The sequence below is a fragment of the Coptis chinensis genome, chromosome 7 (genome assembly GCF_015680905.1).
Source record: "Coptis chinensis isolate HL-2020 chromosome 7, ASM1568090v1, whole genome shotgun sequence".
Lineage (NCBI taxonomy): Eukaryota > Viridiplantae > Streptophyta > Magnoliopsida > Ranunculales > Ranunculaceae > Coptis > Coptis chinensis.
In genome coordinates this window covers 34,605,744-34,617,638 of record NC_141462.1, presented here as the reverse complement: position 1 = coordinate 34,617,638, position 11,895 = coordinate 34,605,744, and positions in this window count along the sequence as shown.

Here is an 11,895-nt window from a genome sequence, read left to right as displayed (position 1 = left end):
GTGACTACAAGGAGTGCCTTTTTTTTTTTTTTTTTTTTTAGCGTAAATAAATAGCATAAGTAGAAGGCAAAGGAAGATGTAAATATAATATTACAATAAGATGTAAGAACGTACAGAGGTGTGGAAACACATCATAATGCTACGAGAAATAAAATACAAACCTAAATATTAGATAGAACTATATGCCACATTAACAACATTACTATAATAAAACAAACGAGCATGAAGACTTGAGTAGCATATTCAATTTACCGCTGCTCAAACTTTTCTAGTACATCTATGAAGCTTGAAATTTTGAGCGAACTAAAAACGATTTTTAGAATAAGAAGTGTAGAGGGAAGAATATGAATTGAGTGAATGTGAAGGATGTGTTGAACTTATTTATAGAAAGAAAAATGAGCCGTTTTCTGACCGTTTTTAGAAACGATTTCATGAACGTTTTCTGACCGTTTTTAGTGCGTTTTCATGACCGTTTTCTGACCGTTTTGCAAAATATTGGTTGACGGTAAAATTTGCCGTTAAGTGTGATGTCTAAAATATATATATTTATATATATCTATATAAATTATTATTACTAATATTATTATATATGTTTCTACCTATATAATATAATATTGGAGATAACTAATATACTATTTAACAAGGCAGAAATTTTTAGGAAATAACAGACTATTAAGTTGGAAATGCAAACACGTAAATAAAATATCTGACATAAATATTATACAAGACCGGGAAAATAAACTGGCTACTGATGGTCCTCAGGGGCTGCAGAAGAATCCTCGGGGGCAGCAAAAGAAGAACCAGGAGTCCTGCGACGGTGTGCATTACGAGCTCCCGTGGAGGCTAACTGCTCCGGGATGTCACCCAGAGTATCCATCACCTGAGCCTGAAATTGATGCTGGTTCGCCATGAGCATTCGCTGGAACTGGTTCTGGCAAGTACTCATATGGTCCTAAAATGCAGTCATGGAAGCTCGCATTTCCTGTTGGAATTTGCCCATGCTGACTGTCAGCGACTCGTGGCGAGTGGTCATATCCGTCCTTAACTCGCCCAAGGTATGTTTCATCGATACCTGGTGAGTGTACATGTCTCTCAAACCACTGTTCACAGCACGTAAGGCATCCATGGGGTGGTTCATCTTACTTATAGCAGTCTCATCAAAGTAAGGTGGGTGAGATGGGCCAACGTTAGCGTGCTCAGTAGCCATTGGTGCTGTGGGTTCCCAAGGGGCCAGTATGCATTTCTTGAAGACAAGCATATTCTCATAAAGTGGTATAGGGAGTAGCGGGGTGACAGACAAGAAACCCAAATTAATCATAACTTGCATTACAAGAACGGCAAGAGGGGCTGACCTGAGAGTGGCATGCGTAATAATATCAAAAAGAAAGGTAACTATGCAGAAGTTACCCTTTCGCTCCTGGAGGATTCATAGAAGGTGGAGGAAAGTCTTGTTGATGTCTGAGGGCTTCGAGGTGCCAATGACGTTCTGTCCCAGCCATTGAGTCCACAAAAAAGTCGGTTCCGTCACACCGAAAGAATCGACACGATCTGGCGCATTTCCCATCTATGTTGTACTCGCCCTCGATTAGCCTGTCAAGCATTAGGTCGTAACTCCGTGGGTACATGGACTGCTGCTGAGTCAGCACGTGGTCGACCAGAGGAATGCCCGGGATCCCGGAGATCAAAACGGGTGTGACATCGTGGCGCACACCGTCGACGGTAACCTAAAAATGGTCGCCATTAAAGCTCCCATTGTCGTAAAATTTCATCACCAAATCCTTAGAATATAGCCCGCCATTAGCATATAACAAGTACTCCCATCCTCTAGAGTGTATTTCATTATCAAAGAATGGAGCAAACATCCCATTTTCGAATAGAGTTCCAAAAAATTTCTCCACACAAATTCGTCTATTTCCGCCCATTAGTGCTCTTAGGAAGAGGCTGGCTATTGATTTATGATGAGAGGGAGAAATGGGACTTGCTGACGGAAGGGAATTAGATTTGGAGTTGTAGGAGTCGGGCGCGAGACCTGGATATAACGTGGGCCTGTCTCATGCAAGACTAAAGTGGAGGGGGACTAGATCCGGAATTTTGGGAAGACGAAGGTTGTAAGGGTGACGCATGTGATGGGTTGTCTCGGGTTTAAATGGACCAAGAATATGAGATTTGGTTGGGCCTAAAAAATTTCCCAAGCCCAAATCAAGCCTAAAGCCCGAAATAAGCCTAAAAAATGTAAACGCTCACCCACGACTCGTTCGGTCTCCGAATTGGATGAATGAGCTATCAAAATGATCGGCACGAAAAATGCTATCCAATTATATGAGTCATTCTCAAAGGTCACAAGAGTTTTTGAAAAGAAAGGAGGGTGTTTTATTTATAAACAAAGGTTTTATTTATATACAAGAGAGATATACGTGAAGAACACTGGATGTCTAGAAGAGTCACCATCTAAATTTATAGACAACTGTCATGTCGGCTCTAGAGCGAATCCAATCCATCTAGACTGTGGCTTTACCTTTATGTATTATGGGGTTAGGGGCAGGACGGTACCATCTTGGACCGTGTGCGCTACGGTCTAATAATATTGCCCTTATTACATACGGCTATCCTCAAACCGCCCCAAAGGGAACTCAAAGTAACCAATTCTAGGGTTGGTCTGGTGGAATCCATTGCCCGTTTGTGTTCCAAGTATGCAACGTCCGAGGTTGAACACAAATCTCATATGCAAAACTTAATGCAAAGGGAAAAGGCAACAATATAAACATATCTACAAGGTGAGTCTTTTAACGTCAGATCCTCAAGACGAATCGAGTCTTTTACTGTCAGATTCTCAAGACGTTTTCAAGTCTTTTAATGTCAGATTCTCAAGACAATTCCCAACCCGTGGGAGAAACAGCACGGCGACGAAGTGTATCCTGCGCAGCTGGTGTCAGACAAAAGTATACCTTAAACTAGCTAGTATCGGATAGGAAGTCAAGACCTGGACAGAAGGATGTTTGACAATGTATACACCACCCCATCCTTCGCGCACGTCGTTTTACGAGCAAAAGTACTACGACCATTCCCTATTCGTGATGAGTAAGACTTACACCAAATGATTAGCTAAAGTTCGCGAGGCAGAGAGTAGAAAAGGGAAGAGAAGGAAGGAGGTGAAATTTTAGGTATCCATCGTTAATCGACAGGCACGTTTGCTCGTGTTGTAGAAGACATTTATACTCAGTTCTGAAATAGAGTTTTTATGGACTACGGTTCTGGCGATTATAACCGCACACTTCAAAGAACTTTTGAGATCATAAAATAGAAGATGGCCCGGCTACCAAAATAGTGTATCCTCTATAGGAACAAGATTGAGTACGCTAAACGAAACATCTAGTCTATGTAGACCGGATCCTGAAGAAGAGTCTGTTCAACATCTGGGGAGCGTAATTCGTGGTAATGTTTGAGGCGTTGTCCATTTACTTGAAATTCGCTGTTATCTTATGGATTAAGCAAAGAGATTGCCCCATAATGGGTCACAGCTGACACAATGAAAGGACCAGACCATCGTGTTTTCAATTTACTAGGAAAGATGTGTAATCTGGAGTTGTACAGTAAAACTTTTTGGCCAATTTTGAAATCTTTATGCAAAATGTGCTTGTCGTGCACTCTTTTCATATTAGCTTTGTAGGATTTCGAGAGATCATAAGCATCACTCCGAATCTCCTCAAGCTCATTTAATTGTAGTTTTCGCTTCTCGTCTGCCTCGTTGATATTGTAATTGAGGCTTTTGATGGCCCAAAGGGCACGATCCTTAAGTTCAACTGGCAGTTGACAAGGTTTTCCAAAAATAATGCGGTATGGAGACATCCCGATAGGTGTCTTAAATACTGTTCGGTATGCCCACTAGGCATCTGATAAGCGGAGAGACCAGTCCTTTCTTGATGAATTGACAGTTTTCTCTAGAATAAACTTTATCTCTTTGTTGGAGACTTCCATTTGGCCACTCGTTTGTGGGTGATATGGAGTAGCAACCTTGTGAGTAACTCCATATTTTTTCATTAAAAACCCAAAATTTTTATTACAAAAATAAGTACCCCCATCACTGATCATAGCCTTGGGGACACCAAAACGAGAGAAAATGTTTTCTTTTACAAATTTCACGACAGTCTTATGGTCATTTGAGCGACATGCGAGTGCCTCAATCCATTTAGACACAGTCTACAAGCGACTAGAATGTAGAGAAAACCTTGAGAAGTAGGGAAGGGTCCCATAAAATCAATGCCCCAAACATAAAAAATTCCACAATTAAGATAGGATTTAGGGGCATCATATTGCGTTCTGTAATTCGACCTAGGTGCTGACAACGAATGCAAGCTATACAATGTTCATGTGTATCGTGAAAAAGGGTAGGCCAGTAAAAACCACATTGTAACACTTAGGCCGTAGTTTTCTTTCCACTGAAATGACGGTCGCAAGATTGTTCATGGCAAAAAGATAATACGTCGGTGTGCTCCTAGTCGGGAATGCAGCGACGAATGAGTTGGTCGGAACAATACTTAAAGAGGTAGGGGTCATCCCAGAAATAAAATTTTATTGTGGATAAGAACTTTTTATGATTAGGACGTGACCAAGAGGAAGGAACTTCCTCAGTAACTAGGTAGTTAACGATATCTGCGTACCATGGAGAGAAAAAAATAGAGTACAAATATTCGTCTGGGAAGGAATCACAGATGGCTTCAGAGTCACTATCAACGTCACCAACCAGTCTTGATAAATGGTTGGCCACGATATTTTCGGTTCCTTTCTTGTCTTTGATTTCCAAGGTGAATTCTTGCAAAAGAAGGATCCAGCGGAACAATCGTTGTTTTGCGTCCTTTTTCGCGAGTAAGTACCGAAGTGCGGCATGGTCAGTATATACGATGGTGGATGATCCAACTAGGTAAGGGAGAAACTTATCCAAAGCATAGACAACAGCTAGGAACTCTTTCTCAGTTGTTGTGTAATTACGTTGAGCGTCATTAAGAGTTTTACTAGTGTAGTAAATGACAACTGGTTTCTCATCACGTCATTGGCCTAGTACGGTGCCAATAGCAAAGTCGCTAGCGTCACACACCAGTTCAAATGGTTGAGACCAATCAGGGGGTTGAATGATAGGAGCGGTAGTCAGAGCGGTTTTTAGAGTATCAAAAGCTTGTTTGCAATCGAAATTGAAGTCGAATACCGCATCCTTAAGCAGGAGATTGGTTAAGGGTCGAGCAATTTTAGAAAAATCCTGAATGAATTGCCTATAAAACCCAACATGGCCTAAGAAGGCACGGATATCACGAATTGTACGTGGGAAAGGTAGTGAAGCAATTTTAACAATTTTAGCCTTATCAACCTCTATCCCGCCTTTTGAAACAATATGACCTAGAACAAGTCCTTTGGTAACCACGAAATGACACTTCTCCCAATTAAGTACCAGATTTTTTTCTTCACAACGCGTTAACACTTTAGAAAGGTTGGATAGGCAGTCGTCAAAGGAATTTCCATAAATGGAAAAGTTGTCCATGAAGACTTCCATATAACGTTCCACCATATCACTGAAAATGTGAAGCATGCATAATTGGAAGGTGCCTGGGGCATTGCAAAGACCAAAAGGCATTCATCTGTATGCAAAGGTTCCAAAGGGACATGTGAAAGTTGTCTTTTCTTGATTGGCAGGATCGATGACAATTTGAAAGTAGCCGGAATAGCCATCAAGAAAACAGTAGTAAGCATAACCGGATAAACGTTCTAGCATCTGGTCAATGAATGGGAGAGGGAAGTGATCTTTACGTATTCTGGCATTAAGTTTGCGATAGTCAATGCAAATTCTCCATTTTAATGGAATGTGAGTGTAGATGCATTCACCATTTTCATTTTGTACAACTTGAATGCCGGACTTTTTGGGAACAATGTGGACAAGACTAACCCAGTCACTATCAGAGATAGGGTATATGATACCCGCATCAAGTAAATGTAAAACTTCCTCTCACACCACTTCCTTCATGGCGGGATTAAGGCGGCGTTGCGATTCTCGCGATGTCTTTGTGCCGTCATCGAGATGTATGCGATGCGTGCATATGCTAGGGTCTATTCCCTTGATATCATCTAAGGACCATCTGATAGCGGAGCGATGTTCACGAATGACATGAATCAAACGTGCTTCTTCGTCGGTAGTCAAGTGAGCAGAAATTATTATAGGGTGACTATCATCGGGATCGAGATGCACGTACTTCAAATCAGAGGGTAGAAGTTTTAAATCTGGAGTTGGAGGATTGGGAATCAAGGACTCGGGTGGGGGTCATCTCTTCAATGGAAAAGAGCGAGTCCAATTTTTCTGAATCAGTTAGCAACGCAGCAGTAGGGTCAAATAGTGGTACCGACTCTAATAATGCGTGGACATCCTTAATGTACGAGTCTTCGTCAAACTCAGGATTATCAAAAGAAAGAAATTGGTGTATCTCGTCTTCAGAAAAAGAGTTTGTGAAATAATTATGTGCGAGACTATCAACCAAGCTAATCTCACCCTCTATTATAGGATCGGGAAATTATTTCATTAATTTGAACACGTTGAGTTCAATAGAAAGGTTCCCGAAAGACAATGTCATTGAATCGTCCCGACAATTTATGAGAGCGTTAGCAGTTGCAAGAAATGACCGTCCCAAGATGATAGGAATGGAGTCACAGGCCACTTCGGTATCTAGAATGACAAAATCAACTGGGTAGTAAAAATCTTGGATCTTGACTATGACGTTTTCCACTATGCCCTTTGGATACTTGATGGAGCGATCCGCGAGTTACAGAGTCTTATTGGTTGGTTTTAATTCATGAAGACCTAACTGCTTAAATAAATAGTAGGGAAGTAGGTTAACACTAGCGCCTAGGTTTAAAAGTGCGGTAGCGGTATACTTGTCGCCCAACGTGCATAGTACAGTGGGTCGACCTGGGTCTTTGTATTTAACCACACCATTGGTAGTAGTAATTGAGGAAAACTGCTCAGTGAGGAACGCTTATTGAGGAACATTCGTACGTTGTTTGGTGGTGCACATGTCCTTCAAAAACTTGGCATGCTTGGGCAAATGCTTAAACGCATCTAGAAAAGGTAGGTTTATGGTCAAATTTTTGAAGGTTTCACGGATCTCATCGAAATGTTCGTCAGGTTTGTTCTTTGCCAAACGGGCAGGGAATGGAGCTTTTGGGCGGAATCGCGCATATGGATCAGTGGTGTCTTTCCCTAGGGACGTGGGTGTAGATTTGGAAGGAACAATTTCGTCCGCTATAGGCTGCGAGGTAGGAGTTGGAATGACGTCAGCCACGGCTTTCGTTGATTCGACGTCTGGCATACGTATGTGATTGTCGATGGTTCGACCAGAACGAAAAGTGGTAATGGCATTTACCTCACCCTGGCTTAGATTACTAGATCCTGGTGCATTGTTGAGTTCAAAGGCAGTGTTGGCGGGCTTAGGGTTTGGAACTGCTTGGCTAGGAAACACGCCCTTTTGACTTTTATCCTATGCTAATAGCTGAAGAGACTATTAGATAGATGCTAGGATTTGATTTTATTGATTCATGTATGTTAGAAAAGTTTCAGCTGTTTTATCGGCTATGGATTGTACCAGTGGAGCAGCAGGAACTAGTTCACGGTTATTGTTTACGGGTTGATTTTGGTAGCCATATCCTTGATTAGCGGGAACAAGGTTGTGGTTGTTTTGGTACCTTATATTTACGTTGTTGGAAAAATTACTTTGCCCTTGCTGGAATTGCAGAGGATTTCCTTGACGGTAGGAATTATAGTTCACAGGTGGTCGTACAGGAGCATTATTGACACCCGGAATAGCTTGTTGTTGGCCAGGGGGTGCCCAAGCCAAATTCGGATGTTGTCGCCAAGGTGCATTAGGGATGTTGAAAGCACAAGCCTCTTCAGAAGGTTAGGTAGGGCACTCGTATACCAAAGGACAATAAGAATCGGCGTGCTCCGGACTTAAGCAAAGAGGACATGGGGAAGCATTGGCAGCCATGACCTGTTTGGGTTTTTGATCATTTACTTGAATCGAAAGAGTATCGACCTTTTTGTTTAGGGACTCGATCAGAGTTTTTAATTCCGGACCGGGTTTGACCTCGAACATAGACATAACCTTGGTAGGAGTGTCTTTAGAAGATCTTGATGAATAAGAGTTACCCCAATGGGTGCTTCATGAAGCCCGTTTCTCGAGAAAAGTGTATGCTTCAGTAGCGCCTTTGTCCATGAAATAACCGCCATTCATGATATCTAATGTTTCCTTTTGGTGGTCAGAGAGACCATTAAAGAATGAACGGACTAGTATAGCGGTGTCGAGTTGATGATGGGGACATTCGAGAAGCAGATCAGTAAATCTGCTCTATGTTTCTAAAAAGAATTGAATCTTCTGAAGCATTTCTGTAGTTTCCTACTGAGTATAGAACTTTATCATGAATGCTTGTACGAGTTTGGCCCATGTGTCAATGGATGCGGGCGCTCGCTGTGGAGCAAAACTGAAGCTTTATCAGCTAAGGTGAATGGAAACAATCTAAGCAAGACTTGTTCGTTGGTAACAGTCGGATGGCGGAAAGTGGTGACTACTTGTTGCATCCGATGAAGGTGATTGTACGGTTTTTCATGGTCTACACCATGGTAAACAGGTACAAACGGAAAATGTTTGGCAGAATGCGAAAATCACCTACAATCGCATCGAGTTTAATGCAGGAAGTAGGTCCTTCTTGTAAGGCAGTATAGAAATCCGAAAGGGGTTTCTCGACTGTGGGATTTTCCGGAGCCATAACTAAGGGAGATAATAGTAATGGAGATACTTGACGAGGTTGGTTTACAGAGGAGGAACTATGTCTAGGAGATAGCATAAGCAGTTATTTATTGTATTTCCGACGACGATATGTAAGTTCTAATTCCTTATTAGTACCAAACCGTAGTCTCATGCAAATACAAGATTTAATTCTAGGCTCATAAGGAACAAATTATGACAGGAGGATTTAGAATTAAGGAAGAAGGGAGGTGAAACACGTCTTCCTGAGCGTTAGCTAACTCGAGCAGGTAAGCTAGGATAACGTGTGAATATTCCAGCAGCCAGGTCACCTGAGAGAATTGAGGGAGGTTGTTCGTGCTAGCACGTTCCTTAATTAGGCAACCTCAATCTTTTAAGTTTCCTAGACACTGATGGAATAGGATGATGATTTATGATGGTGTATTATGCGGGGTACTATTAAGATGATTATGATGAAATTTTAATTATTAGGATTTTTTAATTTTTTAATTATTATTATTATTTTTTTTAATTTTTTTTTAGTTTACGTAATTAATGTATTATGGAGACGTGATTACGAAACATGTAATTAAAATGATAGATCCCAAAATAGAAGCTAAACATATAATTAACACATGCTAGTTTTACACAGGAAGTCTATACATGCAAATCTATATTACTTATACGTGCAACTATATGTGAGCTAGGGGAATGTCGAGAACGAACTCATGCAATTGAATACCGCGTACGTGAATTGATGTAACATACACATACAAACATATTCTAAGCAGGTGGTTTGAAATTACGCATACATCCAAATATATTCGAATCATATTAATCGTATTAACGTGAATATGTAATGACGAACCACATTTACATGCAAAAAGTTCTCATGCCAACACACAAACATGCGAGGTAAAATAGGTTATAGCAAATAATATCCTCGACAAAGTTTAAGGAGTTTAAGAATTCAAAACTTGGCGTCCCGCGATTCCTCGTACAACGATCGAATTTACTCCCGAGCTCGTGAACTTACTGGATGGTGGATGAACAGGACTAGAGAGTCCAAAATAGTACAGAGAAAGAAAGTGGCCTGTACCTGAAAACTGGAGTGTTGATACTCCAGGTTAGTCTCGCGCGCTACTAATTTAGTCTCGTCCGAGACTCTTTTGTCAGTTCAATACTTCAAGTTCCTACGGAATACTTACACTGTGCTAATAAAAATAAACAAGATTTGGTTCATAGATATCTGTTAGTAGAAAAAGTTGGGGCAAATAGTTACGTAACACGTTAGTATCGTAAAAGAAATGGAAATTAAAAAAATGAGGAGGTAGGGGAGGGGGATTTTACGTGATGTATTCCAGTTATTACGTTAAGTCCAGAGTCCTTTGGCGTGCAGCGGCACCATTTGATAAAACTTTTATTTCCACGTTATTGGTTTTATACTTAAGTCTGAGGTCCACAGTCCGAAGTCCGAAGTCCGAGGACCAAAGTCCAAAGTCCGTATAGTCGTCCGTTTAGTCAAGTTATCTTACTCACGTGGGTTTGGTAGGATAGGTCGAGTAAGGGATCGTCCAAACCTTAGGGCTCGGCAAGGTCCACAACTGGAATTACAACTTTTGGTGAGTAGGATTTTAGAGTTTTTAGTTGGTTTTATTAAATTAATAGTAATGCAAATAATGTAAACTACTAACGGTGATTTCGACGTAAATAAACAAAGATAGAGAAACAGGAAGAGGGTTAATCATACTCATGCAAAAATCATTTTTCAACAATTTATACTACCATATCACTACAGCTCTAATCCGTCTCGAGTTCATAGACAAACTCGAGACGACGTCGAGTATCGATCCCTAGCGAAACACGCACATCTCTGAGTCGCATCGCACTAGCATAAGGAGTTGAACTAATATTTCATCTTTGGAATATCATTTCAGCTCCTGGTTCGATTATATATCAGCTGGACAAATTGGAGAACTGTCTGACACAAAAGAGTCGCACGCGAGACATTTTGGGTCTCTCGCGAGACTGTTCTGGAGCATCAACACTCCAAATTTGCACAGTCTCAATCATTTTGGGACCAAATGTATAATCTACACCTAATTCCTAAGTAGTGATTCTAGAATATTAAAGAGTCAATCCAGATTCTCACACGAGCAGTATAACCCTCCGGGGGGGGATTAGCTCATGGTCATTGGAGGAATAATTAAACTTGCTGTATACAATAAATAAGTAAATGCAGGACAGAAATTAAACTTGAAAAGAAATGACTTTAATTAAGAAGAAATAACTTATAGTATTTAAGTTGCTGGAATGAAAATAACGGAATGTAAGTGCTGGAATGAAACTACCAAACTACTGAGCAGTGCTAAAGCATAAAATGCTGAAGGGGAAATATTGAAGACCCCCCTTACATATATATAGGCTGATATCTTGTGAAGCCTTTAATTGGGTTTCGTCCATTTCTCAATTGAGACCTTCAAAACTTTGAATAACAAAGTTTTGTCTTCATGTGAATTAATTTGATGCTTTGTCTTTTGTACCTTATGTTTTCATTTTTGTCCTTATACCAATTTCAATTCAAACTTTGAATTGGTACGTGTCTTCTCCTTCTGCAAGGAGGCACAAAATTGTGACCATCATTGCCACCTGCATATGCTGACTCGTCATGCCTTTTGGGCCCGCAAAGTGGGTCCACTTACTGTGTTTAGTGGCGGCGCCGATTTTGACGTTTTTACAACTTTCTGTCTTTGCGTAGAGTTGGTCGCCCTAGTCGCTCTGGCAGTTCACTAGCCAACGTCGGCATCCAGATTTATAAGATGTGAGCCGAAGTTTCTTTGCTTCTTTACATGTGGACCCGTTTTGCACTGGTTTTGTTCCTTTGGAAACTTCGGCTCTAGTCAGGCTTTGTTAGGCTTCGCTGGGGCAGAGTGGGAAACTTCAAATATTCTAGTATTCCCATACTTCGATACATGTTTTATCATTATATTCATGTTAACTGCGAAAACCTGCAAAAGTACGAAAATATAATTATTACATGATTATTAAACGCATAATTGACCAAAATGCTATGTCTCTCGGGGTTTAATATTACAGTTTTGGGTGCTTATCAGTACTC